General features: G+C 38.5%; 1 protein-coding gene across 9 annotated transcripts in view; it reads left to right on the top strand.

Moving 5' to 3' along the window:
* The first annotated feature begins 8,541 nt into the window (after window positions 1–8,541).
* Window positions 8,542–18,611, top strand: part of MPDZ (multiple PDZ domain crumbs cell polarity complex component) — a 146,209-nt gene continuing 136,139 nt past the window's right edge. For 3 of the 9 annotated variants that reach the window (XM_039877139.1, XM_039877363.1, XM_039877495.1), the window contains exon 1: window positions 8,542–8,835. The gene's annotated coding sequence lies outside the window, so the exon portion shown is untranslated. The remainder of the gene's footprint in view (window positions 8,836–18,611) is intronic. The other 6 variants (XM_039877000.1, XM_039877199.1, XM_039877414.1 and 3 more) reach the window with 4 other exon arrangements.

The raw sequence follows: 18,611 nt of genomic DNA on the forward strand, positions 1-18,611 counted from the left end.
ATCTTCCTCACAGATACCTATTTCTCAGACAGACACCTAGACATGTCCTCTCTAAACACATCAAATGGCACTGAGCAAAGACTTCCTCATTATGCATTTAAGGGCTCCTGAGTGTAATGCTGCTCCCTCAAAATAAAGCACATGAGTCAAGACTTCCCATGTGAACAGAGCCTAGAGTTGTTTATTACCGCATTATTAAGTAGTACAAAACATTAAGGATTACCAGCCTTTCAAGGAACCAATTTAAACACACATTGTTAGAGGCAGAAGGAAAGCAAGATAAATAAAAACAGGGCTACACTGTCATAATAATAGTAGAAATTCAAAGGCTGTAAGAAAACCTCATCTCTAGAGCTGCATCCTCTGAAATGACCTTCCATTTCTCTCTGCATGCTATGGTATAACCAGAAAGATGTCACATTTTTCAGTGAGTTCACCTGTGGAAACTCTTGTCTTCTTTATTTTTCTATCTTTAAACATATTTTCACTACCTGAGATAATCTCAGTATATTCCTTGAAACTTAAAAGTACCTGTCTAGCTCATGGTGAATGGCTTAATATGTATGTTTCATGAGTCCAAATTACTTTAGTTGCAAATAACAGAAAACCCAATTTAAACTTGTTCAAGAACTAAAGATTTATTGGCTCCTATAAATGGAAATACAAATGATGGAATGGGCTTCAGTTATATGTGATTCAGTGACACAGTGGTGGTCTCAAATGCTCAGTTTTTTTTCTCTATTCTGTTTTCCATCACAAAGTAGAAGTATTACCAAACAGATATTGTGCAACTTGAACAAGTTCTTTGTATTATCATTACTGATGATTTTTCTTGATTTTTGCTTGGACGACTGGCTTATACCCTCATAGTCTGCATGACCCAGAAGAAATATTTTGTAGGAGAGATTCCAAAGTGTCATTCTAGCTTGCATTAATTTGAGTCAGAGATTCTGGAACAGTGTTTGGATGTGTTCCACTCAAAAAATAACCTGGTCCCAATGCTTTCTCCCAGGATTTGCTCACTGCAACAGAGTTGTGTGGGTACAAAAGCAAATGAATTCAAGGTCAGATGGTCATGACCTCCCAGTGCCTTTTTTTTCCTCCCTTAGAGAGATGAGATCCAATCAGACATGCTGTAGATTTCAGTGCTTCTATTCATCTATAAACAGTTTGTCATAGGAATAGGAACAATAACTCTACATGTTCTCAAAAGAGATATAATTTTTACATTTTCCTCATGCCTGAGATTCTTTTGTAGCCATTCCCTCCTTCTAATAGCTTTCTCCTAGACACATGTATATTCATTATCCTAACATTTTCCTCTTTTTTCTTCATCTTCTTTTTTCAGTCTTGTCTGTTTTCAATGGAGAAAAAAGTTAAAGATTGTTTAAAATGGTCTATTTTTCCCCTTACATTGAACACACTGAAAATAAAAATAATCCAAACTCCTTTTTTTATTTGAGAAACTAGAGGCTAAATGAAAACTTAGTCAGTCAGCTAATAGATGATATAAAAATCTTTCTGCAAACTACAATAAGTAGTTTTTGCATATTTGTTATATAACCATTATAACCATTAGGCAAAGGGAGATGCAAATATGTCACTTAGTCTACACTTAAATGAAGCAATAGTAATAAGAATCACAGCTGACTAAAGGTAAGGAAAGAGTCCATTGTCTCACAAATAGTATTCCCCCAGTCAGTTATCCCTTGGGAAAAGATTTAGTTCATACAAAGTGCTGACCTGGACTCCTAGAGTAACACCTACCAGTGAGGGACTGCCTGTCATTCACACCTAGGTGACCCCTTGTTAGGGGAGCAGAACAAAGACTGTGTGCTTGGGAGGCAATTAAAATGGTTCTCTTTATCTTAATGGATCAAAACTGGAATTTTCAGAGGCCTCCTGTCAAGATGACAGAATAGGTAAATGCTGTGTTTGCCTCCTCTCCCGACTACATCAGAATTACAACAAAACTACAGAACAACCGTCATTGGGAGTCAACTGAGGTCTGGCTAGACAGAAGTCCTACAATGGGGGACATACATAAGAGGCCACCTTAAACTGATAAGAGGGGCGGAGGCACAAAATGGGCTGGTCCCACACCCGCGCATGTTTTTTTTAAAATTGCGAGGGATAGCTTGGCTGTAGAGGTTTCCCAGAGGAGTGAGGGGTCCTAGCCCCACACTGGGCTCTCCAGGGTTCAGTGCCAGGAAAAGAAGTCCCCTTAACTTCTGGCTGTGAAAACCAGTGGAGATTGTGGCTGAGTGAGACAGAGGGCCACTGGAGTTGCAGACATTCCTCTTAAGGAACCCATGTGTGGACTTACTCACTGATGGACTCACTTACTCTGATTCCAATGCTGGGAAGTAGCTCAAAAGGTGCCAGGGACATACGGGGAGAATTTGAGTTGTCTAGCTTTGGGTTGAGAGCTAGAAGGGCAGCTTTCTCACAAACAGAAGTTCTGGTAGAGGGCATTTGTTCCTTTGCTGAACCTTCCTCTCCTTGGCTTGCAGACGAAGGCATCTGCCATATTTGATTTTCCATCAGCCTGGGTAACACAAGTTGCCTTGCCCTGGTGATTCCCTCAGACCCTGTCCGCCCCCCATCCCCCGCCAACTTATGGGCCCACCCAAGTCATTTCCAGTGGATTTTCCATATAAACAGCCTGTCATAGCTCGCACTGTGGACTTTCCTAAAATCTCTCAAAGGTTTGCAAAACCTAAACAAGCAGCATCTGGCCTTGATGTTCCCTATATCTCTTGCTAAGCAACCCTAACCCCAGCACTAGAGGCAGCTAGCCTTGGTTTGTGGCATGGTCTCTCGCACATCCAAGCCCAAGATGGGTGGTAGCCATCTGCAGATTGCTTGGTGGCTCATACCAGGTAGCCCAGGGCACGGGCTGCTGCTGAACTTGGCCTGCAGCAGGGCCCCTCCCAAAAGACCCTGGCCTGCATACCTGGTGGCTGGAGTACCACCTGGGGCCACATCCAAGCATGACACATCCAAAGGGCAGACTGTGCAGGCACTAGAGCCCTGCTAAAGTGAATCCCGCTCTGTAGGGTAAGCCCCTGTATAGCAGCTCCCCAACTGTATTTATGGCCAGTCCTCACAACCAATCAGCCTGAGGGTTAGTCTCTCCCCTTGATGCACAAACAGCAACTAAGGCTCAATTACAACAAGAGGGCACACACAACCCGTAAAAGGGACACACCTGAAGCACCCAGCTCAGGTGACCAGAAAGACTATGCCACTGGGCCCCACAGGACACTTACATAAGGCCATTATACTAAGACAGGGAGACATAGTAGCCCTACCTAATACATAGAAACAAACAGGGAGGCAGCCAAAATGGGAAGACAAAGTAATATGTCCCACATGAAAGAACAAAACAAAGCTCCAGAAAAAGAACTAAACAAAGTGGAAACAAGCAGTCTACCAGATGCAGAGTTCAAAACACTGGTTATAAGGATGCTCAGTGAACTTAGAAGAATAGATGATCTCAGTGAGAACTTTAACAAAGAGCTAGAAAACATTAAAGAAATAATGAGATCAAAAAATAAAAAAGAACAGTTAGAAATGGAGAATAAAATAACAAATGAAGAATACATTAGAAGGAATCGACAGTAGATTAGATGAAGAGGATTGAATCAGTGATTTAGAAGATAAAGTAGCAAAAAACACCCAATCAGAATAGTAGCAAGGAAAAAGAATTTAAAAAAATGAGGATAGTTTAAGGGGCCTCTGGGACAACATTAAGTGTACCAACACTTGCATCGTAGGGCTACCCGAAGGAGAAGAGAGAGAGCAAGTAATTAAAAACCTATTTCAAGAAATAGTGACAGAAAACTTCTCTGACTTGGTGAAGGAAATAGACAAGGCCAGGATGTGCAGAGTCTCAAACAAGATGAACCCAAAGAAACCCGCACCAAGACATATAATTAAAATGCCAAAGGTTAAAGACAAAGAGAGAATCTTAAAAGCAGCAGGAGAAAAGCAATTAATAACCTACAAGGGAGATCCCCTAAGACTGTCCGCTGATTTCTCAACAGAAACTTTGCAGGCCAGAAGGGCTTGGCAGAAAAATATTCAAAGTGATGTAAAGCAGGGACCTGCAACCAAGATTACTCTACCCAGCTAAACTATCATTAGAGTCAAAAGACAAATAAAGGGCTTCCCAGATAAGAAAACACTAAAGGAGTTCATCAACACCAAGCCAGCATTACAGGAAATGTTGGAGGGACCTCTTTACAAAGAAAAAAAATAAAAGATAAATATAAATAATAAAATGGTAATAACTACATATCTATAAAGAATTACTTTGAATGTAAATGGATTAAATGCTCCAATCAAAAGATAGGGTGGCTGAATGGATTAGAAAATAATACCCTCACATATGCTGTCTATAAGAGACTCACTTCAGATCAAAAGACACATGTAGACTGAAAGTAAAGGGATAAAAAAGATGTTTCATAAAAGTGGAAACAAACAAATAAAAGCTGAAGTAGCAATATTTATACCAGACAAAATAGACTTTAAAACAAAGGCTATAACAAGAGACAAAAAAGGACATAGTTTTCCCACTTCTGGGTATTTATTTGAAGAAACCCAAACACTACTTCAAAGGGACATGTGAATCCTTGTGTTCGTTGAAGCATTATTTACAGTGGCCAAGATATGGAGGTTATCTGGGTGTCTATCAATGGATGAATGAATTATGTATACGTATATGTATATGTATATGTGTATATACATAGATACATATATGTATATATATGTAGATACATAGATACATATATGTATATACATATACACACACAGTAGAATATTACTCAGCCATTAAAAAAAGAATGAAATCTTGCCATCTCCAACAACATAGATGGACCTAGAGGGCATTGTACTGAGTACAGTAAGTCAGATAGAGAAAGACAAATGTCATATAATTTCACTTACATGTGGAATCTAAAGAACAAAACAAACAAACAAACAAACAGAAACAAACTCATACATACAGAGAACATTTTGATGATTGCCAGATGGAAGAGGGGTTGGAAAGTGGATGAAAAAAAGGAAAGGATTAAGAAGTAGAAATTGGTAGTTCCAAAATAGTCAGAGGGATGTAAATTATAGATTAAGGAATATAATTGTAATAGCTATGTATGATGTCAAATGGATACTAGATTTATCAGGGTGATCACTTTATTAGTTATATAAATGTCTAATCACTACGTTGTACCCCTAGAACTAATATAATATTGTATGCCATCTCTAATTTAAAAATAACAAAATGATTAAACCCTCCAAAATGGAATTTCTAGCATCTATCTTTTAAGCAGACATTAAAGGTTTCGAGTACACAACTTGGGCCTTTCACCAGTTTCAGAATTATAGAGAAGCTACACGTGTAAAATAATATTGTGTACTTAATTTATGTTTGTGCTTGTGAAATTATAATAAAAGCAATTTAAATTAATCCTGGAAATCCCAAAATTATTTTTCCTTACAAAAATGGTCTGAACATTACTTAAATTTGAGAAAAACAAATTGCTGTAGAGAATGCCTCACTGGGAATACAGTTAGAATATAGACAATCTTCCTAATTCCTTCATCTTCAGGTAGGGAGGCTGCAATCAACGTGAAATAGAAAGAACTATTAATCAATATATATGGAGTGAGTTTCAACAGAGAATAAAAGCTCTACTTTATCTGCTTTATATTTTAGCTTTCTCTGTAAGATTTTGCTTCAACTTTTTAAAATGTTTTTAAATAGTGTAATACATCACACTGGCTTGTTACTTCTAGAAAATCTAGGGTCTTCTGGGTTAGCATAAGCAGAAGAAGACAGAGCACTAACTATATGGGTTAGCTTCAAAGGGGGAAGCTCCTGGGTGGAATCATCCTTGCATGTTGGATAATTTTATAGAAGAACTAATGTAAATAAGATGCCTTTTTTTTTGCCCTCTGATATTCTACTGTTGAAAGTGGGCATGTAGGATTCTCTTTGCTAAATGAGACCAGAACAATAATCTCATTTATATACTTGCAAAAAACCAGAGATTTAAATTCTTTAAACTTACCTCTAATTCAATGTTTGAGCTCTTTCCCTGTAGTTCAATAGAATGAATGTCATTTTACTTAAGACCCTCATAATGCCTTCAGTAGCTAGTTATGGAACCGTTTTTAGCAGCTAGCATTTAAGGCACTTATTTCCTTTGCAGTTGGGAATGACCAGATTTGGAAAATGACAAATGGATGTGCCTTGCTATTCAAAGATTAGAAATCCTTTTCTAAGCAATAATTATCTCCAAATAGGATGCCTTGAGATGACTCCACAGCAAGAACACAAGGATTATGTAGATGAAATGTTCATTCTTGCAGTCATATATTCAAGATAAAAATTTGAGAATCTTTGACCAATAGATGATAAGGTAGATGTGAAAATGAACTTAGAGATAAAGTTAAAAAGAAAAGAGGGTCTATCACTGAGTCTAGCACAGCATTTAAAGGTTAGAGAGAGGACATTTGTTGGCAAAGAAGACTGAAGAATGAGTGGCCTGATGGCAGAGGCAGATCTACCTTGAAGCCAATGAAACTTAATATTCTGGGTCCTTCCTTGTCTGGAAGGAGGCCTAGCAACATGTTTGCATGCTCATATATTTTTGTAAAAGTTTCTAAAGAAAGAGATCTTTTTCTTTTCTTGAAGCAGAATCCCAAATTGTATAAGGTTCAGGTCCCACGCATCTGTCCCTAACTGAATGGTAGAAGCAAAACTGAAAGAATGTGATTGTATGGAATTACTGGGGGCAGAGGGGGACTTTAGAAGAGAATGTTCAACTAACCATTATGAATGCATCTAAGAGGACAAGAAATAGGAGAGAAACATATCCATTGGATTTAGGTAGTGGGAATTCATCAGTATCCCCAGCAAGAGCCCTTTCTGGGCAGTGATTGAGGTAGGAAGTCACATGCAGTTGGTTGATTATAAGAATTTGAATTGTGAAGGGTAAGGAAGAAAGGGTGGTAGCAAGAAAGAAATGGAGTTCCTTAGGTTTTTTTTCCTCTCCTCTCTCCTCTCCCCACCCCTCCCCTGTCCTCTCTTTCTCCTTGATTTTAAGTGCTTTGCCATTCAAAGAGGAGGAATCCTTTGGAATTTCTAAGCAATAACAGGATACTCTTCAAATGGGATGCTCTGAGATAACTACAGCAAGGACACAGAAGTGATACAGATGAAATGTTTTTAAGGTGGGGAGACTTGAGAATGTTGATTGCAAGTTTCCACAAGATAGAAATGTCTTGAAGATACAAGGGAAAAGGTAAGCTGGGATGAGTTTTAACTTCATCCTAACTTCACTTTCATTTTCGAAGAACCCAGAGGAGATGAATATTCATCGACTCTGAAGAAATCTAGTTAGTGTTTTTATTTCCCCAGTGGACAAATCTACACTGATCATATGTTTATGAAAGCAAAAGTGGCCTTGTGTTGATGGACTCTCTCAGCTCAAGGCACTGAGTTCACTTCACTCCCAATCATTTGCAGGCAAATGATATATTTATTTTACAGCTTTCTGAAAATATCCACTTAAAAGGTCAAATTAGTTTCCCTCAAAAGCCTTGCATATTTCAAAAACTGTTTCCTTTTAAATATTTGGTGAGTGATATTTTTTACGAGACAAAACAAAAATATTACAAGTCTGCAAAAAATATAACTTATATTCAGGATATTAAAATAAATTCTTTTAAATATTTTAAATTGGACTTCTGAATATTCTTTGATGTATTGTCTAAAATCTGGCTTATGTATTGAGAAAGGGAGTAATTTTCTTCCACAGAAAAATTCCTGGGACTCAGGAATTGAGTGTACAAGAAAATTCTTAAATGGTACAAAATAGAATGTTTCTCCTGGCACCATGCAATTCTGAACCCTTCCTCCATGTTTATTTATTTATTTTTTTGTCTTCTAATTAGATCATAGATCTCAGAATGCACAGTGACCTGTTAAAAGTACTTAGAAAGTGGGATTATTAGCTTCCTCTCTCCCCATGCCTCCTCATTAAAGTGCTTCTCATCACCATTCCATACCACTTTAATAAGCTTCCCATGCAGAAAGCGTCTACAGGGCAGTTCATATAATAAAAACAATTTAAGTCCTCACAACTTAAGTCCCTGGAAATAGAGAGTACTAGTTTCCATAGATTGCCAAATTTAGCAAATAAAAATACAGACGGCTCAGTTAAATTGGAATTTCAGAAGAACAACGAACAATATTTGTTTTTACTGTACGTCCCAAACATTGCATGGGACACACTTGTCCAAAACAATTATTCTCTTTTATTCAACACTACTCGCATTTAACGGGGCGCCTTATATTTCCTCTGGCAACCTACAGAGCTCATTCTCCATGTACCAGGCCCAGTACCAGGGTTGCTAGTTTAAACCCAGGTCCGCTGGTCGGGCTGCGCCCCCTGATTGGTCGAGGCGCGCCCGCCCCACGGGCCGCAGGCGTCACGCAGCCCAGGCAGCCGGGGCCCCGCCGCCGTCGCCGCGGCCACCGCCTCCTCCGCAGCCCTGGTTGGCGCAAGTGCGGCGCGCGCGGGGGGAGGGGGCGCGCGGAGCGCGAGGCTGGCGGAGGGCCGCCAGTGGCCGGGCGGGATTAAGTTTCTCGGCAGCGCATGAGTGTCTTGCGCGTTTATCTCGAAGCTCCTCGCCGGGCCGTTACTTCAGAAGAGAAGAGAGCGAGCGTGGGCGAGGCAAGTCGAGGCACCCCGAGTCCCCGGAGACCCGGCTCCCCAGCCCTCCGCCCCTTTTCCGTCCCCGCCCGTGGTGGCCGCCGCGAGCCGGGTAAGCGGCGCCGGGGCCGGCCGGGAGGCCGCAGCGCGCCCCCGCGCCTTGGGCGCGCGCCGGCCGGGGGTGCGCGGGTGCCCGGGGCTCGGCGCGCGGGGCGGACTGGCGGGTGGGGTGCGCTGCTCCTCTGGCTCTTTAAAAGGATGGCCCCTTAGTAAAAATTCCAGACCTTTCAGCCCCCTTCCCTCAACCTTGACCCTTGCTTACTTTAAATGATTTAAAAGTTTTCTTTTCCTTCGACTGGAGGGGCATAGTGCCAAGAAGGGGGAACCCGGGCCTGGCGCGCGGGCCGGTTGCTCTAGAGCGCGGGAGCCTGTTGCTCCCCGCTTCTGTGGCCGCGCCCTGGGCTGGACGCCCCCTCCACAGTTACGCGGTGCTGGGCTGTGCGGGGTGGGTAGTGGGGTGGAGAGAAATGCCCCTACACTGGCATCTCCCGCCTCAGCGGCGGGGAACCCAGGGCGCACAGCTAATTGGTACCCACCCCCGAATCCCCCGTGTCGCCTGTGCCTTTTTATCTGCTTCCCGCATTGATACGAGCATTTTGCGCTCGCCTCCCCCTTCAACCTCCCCTCTCACTCCCCGCCGATGGTACGCTTTTGTTTGCGATTTCGCAGCCGGGGGATGCCGGATGTTCCAGGGGAAGCGCTGTTCGGAAGACACTTTGTATCTTGGGGAGTTTATGTGTCGGTGGTGGTGATGGTGTACATCTTTGCTTGCTTTCTTTGCAGAGGCACAAAGGCAGGGTTTTTCCCTGCAGGTCACTTAGAAATTGAAGCTGAGACTGCGGAGAGGTGGAGGGGCCGGGCAGGGGCGGGAAGTGGCCGCTGCTGCGCAGTGGCCGGGGGCGAATGGGGGGTGGGGCGGGGCGGCAGGACAATTCCATCCATCTCTGTGGGTGGCGCTGCTGAGGTAACTGTGGCTGGGAAGATACTGTGCACAGGCGCTGTGCGCCTTGGGTGGGGAGGGTGCGGGTAGCGATTAGGGTTTCTTATTATCAGATAAGAAGACCGTGACTTCACCAGCCTAGAAGGAAACCTCTCCATGTTCTTTTGAGGGGAAGAATCTGAAGTGGCCTTTTTCAGCTTTGGTATACAGCTGTGGTGTAAACATCCCTTTTGTGTTTCCGTAGACATTTCCTCATTTAGATTACATTTTACAGAATAAATAACACCTGATCTGAAAAAACTAACGAGGTGTTGTTTGGGGGCTTGGGAGTTTTTCAATGTTGAATTTGGGTGTAGGTGACTACAGTGAACTTTTTACAAGGGTAAAAAGTTAATTTTACATCTAAGTTTATATAGAATGTACTTTTAGAGCCTGGTAGAATTTAGGTAAACAATTGTACTTAAAAATCCAACAAAACTTGGAAGTTCCTTGTTTTGAACCTCCAATACAATGCAGAGCTCTGGGTGAATGCACCTGTGCCCATGCCTGAGGGAGGGGCCAGAGAGAATGGTAGGGATAATTTGTCTGGGACGCTCCTGCTTGCAAATGGGCTGGGTTACAAATGGGCGGGTCTATCTAGATTGGGCTCTATCCTCGCTCAGAGTTCACATCAGAGTTCCTTAAAGCCGAGCTCTAAATTTAAGGGCCGTGGGCCAAATCTGCTGCAATCAGTTATTTTCCCCAAGGTTTAGGAGCTAGGAATGGTTTGTACAATTTTTAAATGGTAGAAAACAATTAAAAAATATTTCACATGTGAAAATTATATGAAAATCAAATCTCAGTGTCCATAGTAAGGTTTTATTGGAGCACAGCCACACTCATTCCTATTGTTTGTGTCTCATTCTTATTGTGTATGGGTGCTTTCATATCTACAGTGGTAGAGTAGTTGTCTAAAATATTTACTGTTACTCTGTACAGAAAAAGTTGCCAATCAAGGGCAGACTTTGAAAGTATTGCTTATATACTCCGTTTTGTGATTGGTGCATTGTTTAATTTCATTGCCTTTCAGGTTCTGTTTCAATGCCCCCTGAAAGTGGCAGACTTTTCCCCAATAGGTAGACAAATTAAATGTGTTTAATTTTCTCATTTACAAGTTTCACTCTCAAAAATTTTTCTTAGCCTTTTGGTATCTTTTGCTGTTAGAATGTAGACTAAAGTGTGATTTCTGATTGGCAGAAATTATGTTTTTAATTTAAGTCTAATATAGTCATATTTCAAGGTGTTATGCAGTGAATTCTAGTGACTTGTAGTCATTCTGTTACCAGAGCAGATTTGAGAATTACAGTTTTGCTTATTTAGGTAGAGAGGTGGGGGTTAGGGCATGTTATAGGTTCCTTTCCACAGGAAAGTTGTCACTTAGACAAAGCTAATTTGGGGGGTTCCCTTGACTCTTCCCCACTCCTTTTTCCTATCTCACTTGCTAAAATAAACAAAAAACTGATGAAGTTTATATCAACATATTACTAATAGATCAATCATATGTGTACCATATCTCTTACATGTGTTCCTTTTCTTTCTTTGGCTCCTTTCAGTATCTCTTATCCTCTTGTCTCTGATTTTCTTTCTCCCTTTACCATACACCTTTTATCTCCTCTGCCTGACTGCTGTGGCTTAGGAAGGGAGAGATGTCACTTGCAGTTTTTAGTGTACTCCAAATTCCTACCATGTAGACATTTCCTTATTTGGCCCTTAAAGACCTTTTTGCATTTCAGGTACTGTTTAAATGCACATGTACTGTGAGGGAGTAGAGGCTGTCCCCAGAGTTTATTGTAACTCTGCAAGGTGAGAGTATTCAGGAGAGGTTCATGGAAATCCTTGAAATGTAATTTTTCATTGATGCAGGACTTTATCCTTTAGCTGCTGGGATGGGGAGGCTGAATTTTACAAAAGAGGAAGTGGACCCATTGTCTAGAGTTAAGATGAAAGGATTTAGAAGCTGGCATGTAACAGTGAATTGCCAGGAAGATAATTGCCCTAAATTAAAGGCAGATTATTTTCTCCAGATTATATACCAAGTCTGACATCATAGACTTGACTCTCTAGATTGATTTGCAGGTTGGCTTCATTTTGTATATTCATAATATGCACAATGTACTCTGTTACTTTGATAAAGTATCTCAAGGCGAAGTTGATATATTGGACTAGAAATGTCCCTGTATGTGCTAGAACAAACAACACTTCTACAAGTGAAAGATCCTGTACTTCAAATTGAAGAAGCAGACAACTTCCCATAGAATCCAAGACTACTCGATGGTACATGTGAATGATGTTATATTATATCATCATTACATTTCCCAAACAGTTATATGTGCTTTAAAAACATTTGGCCTAAAGTAGGAATTCATTATATATAGTTAAATTGTTACATTATTAACCCCATACTTATACTAAGAAAGATATTATTTTTCTCTTGTAAATTAGTGTTATGTATAGAACAGCATCAGTATAAATACAGTTGGGAAATAATATTTAGTGTGATAAAGTTGATATACTCCAATTAAATAATTATAGTCGGGGGACTATGTAGGCAATAAGAATAAGATGAAAAACTACTAGATAAAGGAAAGCCATGTTAAGTAATCCGTTACCTTCCTGTGAAATATTTCCCAAGATCTGAGGTAGTTATTTAGTAGATTGTATTAGGAGGTACATTACATTGTATTAGGTACTGGGGGGAACTCAAAATATACTGCTCCAGAAGCTTACTATTGTAGTTGGAAAAATAGACACACAGAGGAGAATATAAAAAGATTTTACATTTAGTAAAAATTATAAGATTCAAAAAATTAGATATCAACATAGGATTACTTGCTGGCAACTTGACAATTTGTGGTTGGCTGTCTTCTACCTCTGTCTTCTACCTCTGTCTTCTACCTCTGTCTTCACATGATCTTCTCTCTGTGTACATCTGTTTCCCAATCTCCTTTTCTGAAGACATCAGTCATATTGGATTTGAAATCACTCCAATGACCTCATTTAACCTTAATCACCTCTTGAAAGACCCAGTCTCCAATACGGTCATATTGTGAGGTGCTGGTGGTTAGGACTTCAACATATGAATTTTTTTTTTTTTTTTTTGAGGGAATGCATAGTTTATCCCATAACAAAGTTGTCAGACTACTGGGCTCTTACAGACTGTAGGCTGTAAGCTAGTGAGATCATGAAAAATGGACTGGTTCAGGGTAAAGGAGAGAGATCACATAGGAGGCTTTTGTGGCAGTATAAGTAAGTATTATTGTGGTAATTTGATGTTTGTGAATAAAGGGAAACTGCTATTTGAGGAAAAGTTTTTTTTTATCTTTGGCCTGAGGCCACATATTTTCTTTCTCCTGGTGTTCACTGGGAAATTGGCCCTTTTTTTGTGTGTGTGGACAGAGTTTTAGTTTTCTTTTAAAGTGTTTCATAAAAGCATTAATTTTCTTAACATATTTCTTCTATCTCTTAAAAATGAGTAAACCGTTAAATTGAGTAAAGATGAAATGTTAGTGTTGTAAACATCTCATGATGGTTTTGGAGTCTATTAGAACAGCATTTTTTATTTTTTAAATTACATTTATCTAAAAACTATTTATATCCTTTGCATATTTTGTGGGCAAATATTTGGCATAATAGTTTTATCCCAGAATTCTTCCCCTTTTTGAAAAAATATAAGAAAAATGTGAATAATATAATACAAAATAATGAAAACCTTTTTTAAGTGTTGACATTTTTAAAAAAAAAATGTTAAAGCAATTCTTCCAGATTTGGCTAGCTGAGTTAAAAAGAAAAAATGTAAAAGGAGACTTAAATTCTTGCTTTTTTTCTTCTTGCCTGTAGTGATTAAATTTGTTTGGTCTAGGGAATTCATATCTTTATCCTCCTTTTAGTTTTATATCTACAAAAACATTCGTTGTAATTGTGAACCACTCTACTTTCAGATCTAAGGTGCTATAAAATGCATGAGGGGAAAGTGAAAAAGGAAACACTTGTAAGAAAGGAGAAAAACAGAAACATCAGATACGAAAAAAGGGAAAAGTCTTGAGGAAAAACCTGTTTAGGTTGTGCTGATGATTTAATGTTGATAACGAGTACTTTTGAGATACTTTACCATTTACTGCTTTTTAAAACTATAAAGTACGTAAGATAATATTTATTTTAGTAATTTTTTGATGATAAAAAAGCACATTTAAAAAATATGGAAGACATAGACAAGCTCAAAGAAGCAAAAAATTTACCCTTAATTCTCTCACCTAGGTATAACTCCTCCTCCCCAAAGAGTGAAGTGAGGATGCTTTTAATATAACATGAAAAAGCAGCTATGTTGATCAGTACATCTCAATGATGGCTCTATTTTTTAGTGAGGATGTTATGATCAGAAATTATTAAACATCCATACCTTTAATAGCATCTGTTTGAACCAATTTCTCCTGATTCTAAACAGGTTAACTACAATGTGGCATGCAGAACATCAGTGGAGGATGCACTTTTGAAATCTTGATCTCTGTTTAAAGTTAAATAATACAAAGACCTATAGTTAATTTTTAAATAACTTTACATTATGTAATTGGGTGGCCCCTGGCATGCCTTGCTTCAGGGAACTGGCTATAGTAAATGGTCATGGGACTCTGTTATTCGGTGCTCATAAGACATCATTAACCTAACAAAAACTGTGATGATAGAGTAATAAGATTGAAGAATATTCTACAAATACTGTCTGATCTATACAAGGTACCTAGCTTCTCTTATGCTTAACAGGTCCTGTTTATCTAAGGTATTAGTGGATAAAGTTCATAAAGCTTTTTGGTTGGGTGTCCCCGACCTCCCCGACTCCACGCAGCCAGGTCTTCTAAGGGTATTTCACTTTAATAAGTCATGTGTGAAGTCCGCCTCTGGGAAACATTCATATCCTACTGTAGAACTGGAAGCGCTTCAACTATAGCGTTCAATGGAGTTAAGGTTTTGCCTGACTTCTCTCTCTGCTTTTCCTACCACATTCATGGGGTTCCTGGGGAGTAGGAATCATCCTATTCCCATTTTGAAAAGTATAGCACTGATTCTTCTTTATTCTGATATAATCTGGTACATATATATTATATATATTACATATATTTTATATATATAATTATATATAATGTATATGTATGTACACACACACACACACATAAATAAATAAAATCGGGCTACAAGAACTTCTTGGTCTGTTCTGTGGCAGCAGTAGGAAAACAAAAGAAGAAACGGCTCCAGGACTGGATTATTGTTCCTTAGCCAGCTCCATTAAGTTTACTGGACATCTTTTGGGTGCTGAACTCAGAACATTCAGGCTCTACCCTATTCTCAAGGGGAGGGGAGAGATTAACTATTTTATTGAGGTGTAATTTATAATTGGTATAGGTGAAACTGCACATATTGAAAGTGTACAATTTGTTGAATTTTGGGCCATGTGAAACTGTCCCCACAATCAAGAGAGTGAACACATCCATCAGTCCCAAAGTTCCCTGATGCCCCTTTGTAATGCATTCCAGCCTCCCCTACCTATCCATTTTCCATCTCCAATTAAACATTGGTTTGCTTTCTGTCCCTATAGATTAGTTTGCATTCTCTAGAGCTTTAAATAAACACAATTATACATTATATTCTTTTCATCAGATTTCTTTCACCCTGTATTTTTTGATTCATTCCTGTTGCCTATATTCATAACTTACTATTCTTACTAGATCATTATAGAGATAATATCATTGAGAAATGTTTAATAGTTTAGAATTATCTTATGCTTTGTCCATTGTCTTGTTATGCGTTTATTCTTGGCTTCAACTGTGTGTATCCTATTTCCAATAGGATAGCTTTTGTATCCTATCTTATGAAGAATATGAAGAATATAAGCACAGCATAGTCAGTTTTATTAATGAACCCAAAGCTCTGTTTTCCAGGCTGCTTGCCTAATGCTCTTCACTCACTTGCATATTTTTTGTAGTTCTTTAATTTTTGATAGATATATCTGTCATTGCTTGTAACAAATTTATGTGACAATCATATGATGAGTTGGATAACAATGGAGTAACGGTTTCTGAGTTAACCAAATATTGGCCATTCGGTATGTTACAACTAAGATCATCAAACATACCAAGAATTGAAGAGAAAATAATCATTAAATAGTGAAAACACAACATTCTGTCTGGAATCACTGACTTTTTTGGTAATTTTTAACATTTATATGTTTGTCTCTACTTTGTGATCACTTAATTGAAATTAAGTGGCAAAAACAAAAAACACTATTTTAGGCAGATATACTCTCTGGATTATTATAAAAGTAAAAATTGGTTTATTATCTTAATATGAACATTTAGTCCTTTGAGTATGATAATAAAATATAGTTAATGAATGTAGGTAAATAGTAGATGAGTTCATTAAGAAGCAAATAGTCATGTTTATTGAAAGAGAATAAGACCTTTTAAAACGTTTTCAGAGAGAAAATACCAGTTTTCAGGATGGCGCTAGTGAGTCCTGTGGAATTACATGTGGTCACTAAATAGGGTAACCTGTTATATTTGTCTATAAATTAGTAATTAGGGGATTGAATTGGCCCATGCCTATTTATCTTATATAGCTAAGGTTCATGTTCAGATAGGTTCATATTAATTTGGTGTTTTTTCTGTAATTCTTCCTTATCTGAACTATTTGGAATTTTGCCAGCAAGATGTAAATTGTCATCTATTTTCCTGACTTGTCGTGACTTTCCTTGGTGTATTCTAGCAATGTAGACTACCACTGACTGACATGATTATCAGCTGATTTGGACAGTGACATCCCTTTGCTGTCAAAGGAATACAGGGTTTTCTCTGGTAATTCTTTAGTACAGGTTATGAAAAACATTGCTTTTATAATTGTGGACAATTTTTATTTTCTTCTTGAGTGTATGCATATTTAATCAAAAGAAGATTCAGAGGAATTAGTTTCTATTTAGTATGGAGGTGAATAAGAAGGGATTATGACCAATTTTATGTTTTTTATATATAGTATTCTCCCCCATATATAACCTTTATTTCATCTTGGAACTTGCTGGTATGTATTTGATTCCACTAGGATTTTAAATTGACCTCAGATAATTGTTTGAAGTCTATTTCAGATGTTTTTATCTTCTATATTTACTTTTACCTTATTAAGGTTATCTTCCATAAGTAATTTGTTTTCACATTGGTATAGGAACCAAATTTGTGTCAAATAAGCATTATTTAGTATCAGCTAAATAGACAGTAATTATTCCTTGCCTCGTGTGTAGGCTGTACTAGGTGCTTTATGAATATGATACTTTTAGAATGACCAAGCATGCAGATTCTGATTTCTAATTAATTTCTACTACTGAAATAATTCTTATATATTTTTGAATGTTTATGTTCCCCAGCATTCCAACCTCAGTTCTCCCATCTTGTAAATCTGTACCTTCTTCCTGATAAATCAATCTTCTTTACCTTCAGCAATACTTAGAGTCCAGTGATTCCCTACTTTTATATTTTCTAAGTTCTTGTCTCCTTAGGTACACAGGTGAAATCGAGTCACTCTTTCAACAAATATTTATTGAGTGCCTACTTTGGGCCAGCCACTATTTCTTATGCTGGTGATATAGCCTTATGAGAAAAAAGAACCAACAGCAAAAACAACAAAAATTCCTACCCTCATGGAGCTTAAATTCTAATATTTCCTATTTTCTAGAGGTATTTCAAACTCAATATATCAAAAAAGAGTACATTTCCATACCTTTCCCTAAAAACAGATGACATTCCTTTTCTGCTATTACTCTTTAAGCTCTTATCCCAATATATCTAGTTTCCCAGATTAGAAACATTGAGAGTTGGCCTCTATTGCTGTTCCTCACTCATTGTGCCTGCCCACAACAAACGTCTAGTGATCATTGAATCTTTTTGATTTCCTCTAATGAGTGTATTTCTTTTTTTTTCCTTGCCACTGCCTTAATCTAGGCTCATAATTGTTTTGATTGGGCTGTTTTAACAGGCTAACATCTGGTTATACTATCATTAGATCTTTTTTCTCTTTGGTGAATTATTTGCCCTATTGCTAGAATTGTTTTTCCAGAAAATGAATTTTAGTAATCCCTCCTCCACTCTCTACTGTATCTGCCCACTCTGCCTGCTTGCAGGGCAAAGTCCTAACAAGGCCATGGAAACGTTGCTTTCCCAGCTCCTATCTAAAGGACTATGGAACCACTGTCATTAAGTTTTCTGGTTTCTTTATGATTTCATTGCCTTAGCAGATATCCTTCCCTAACAAGAGATACCTTTACCTCTCCTGGCTCTTCTCCACACTCTCCTAGCTTGTGCATCCCTCAGTATGATTCACATGTCACATCTCTAATTTCTTTCTGACTCATGGTGACAGCATCGGATTCCTCTGTACACTCAGAATTTAGCACACCGTGTTGCAGTGTAATTACTGTTTCCCACTAAATTGAGAGCTCAGAAGTTAGGTATCTCTCCTTATTCTGCTTTGCCATATGCCTCAGTGATAAGAGACAGATACAGATTGGGGAAGGGCTGGAGTTCATAGAATTTGGGATGGTCCTCCTAAATAAAAGATAATATAAAATTATGAATACAAAATTAGATAAAAAGTGCATACTTCTTTAAATGAGAGTTGAAGGATCTTGTGCAAGTATCTTCATGCTAAATCTGCCTGTGTCCCACACCTAGGGAAATGAAAGTGCTTAGTTAAAACTTGCCGAAATAATGCAGTGGGTTTTTTTAATATGTTTACATACACACGTGTAAATAAAAAATCATATATTTATTGCTGTTGATTTTCTTAGGAAACACTAGTTAACCATTCTGATGCTAATA

The sequence above is a fragment of the Pteropus medius genome, unplaced genomic scaffold (assembly GCF_902729225.1).
Source record: "Pteropus medius unplaced genomic scaffold, Ma_sr-lr_union100, whole genome shotgun sequence".
NCBI lineage: Eukaryota > Metazoa > Chordata > Mammalia > Chiroptera > Pteropodidae > Pteropus > Pteropus medius.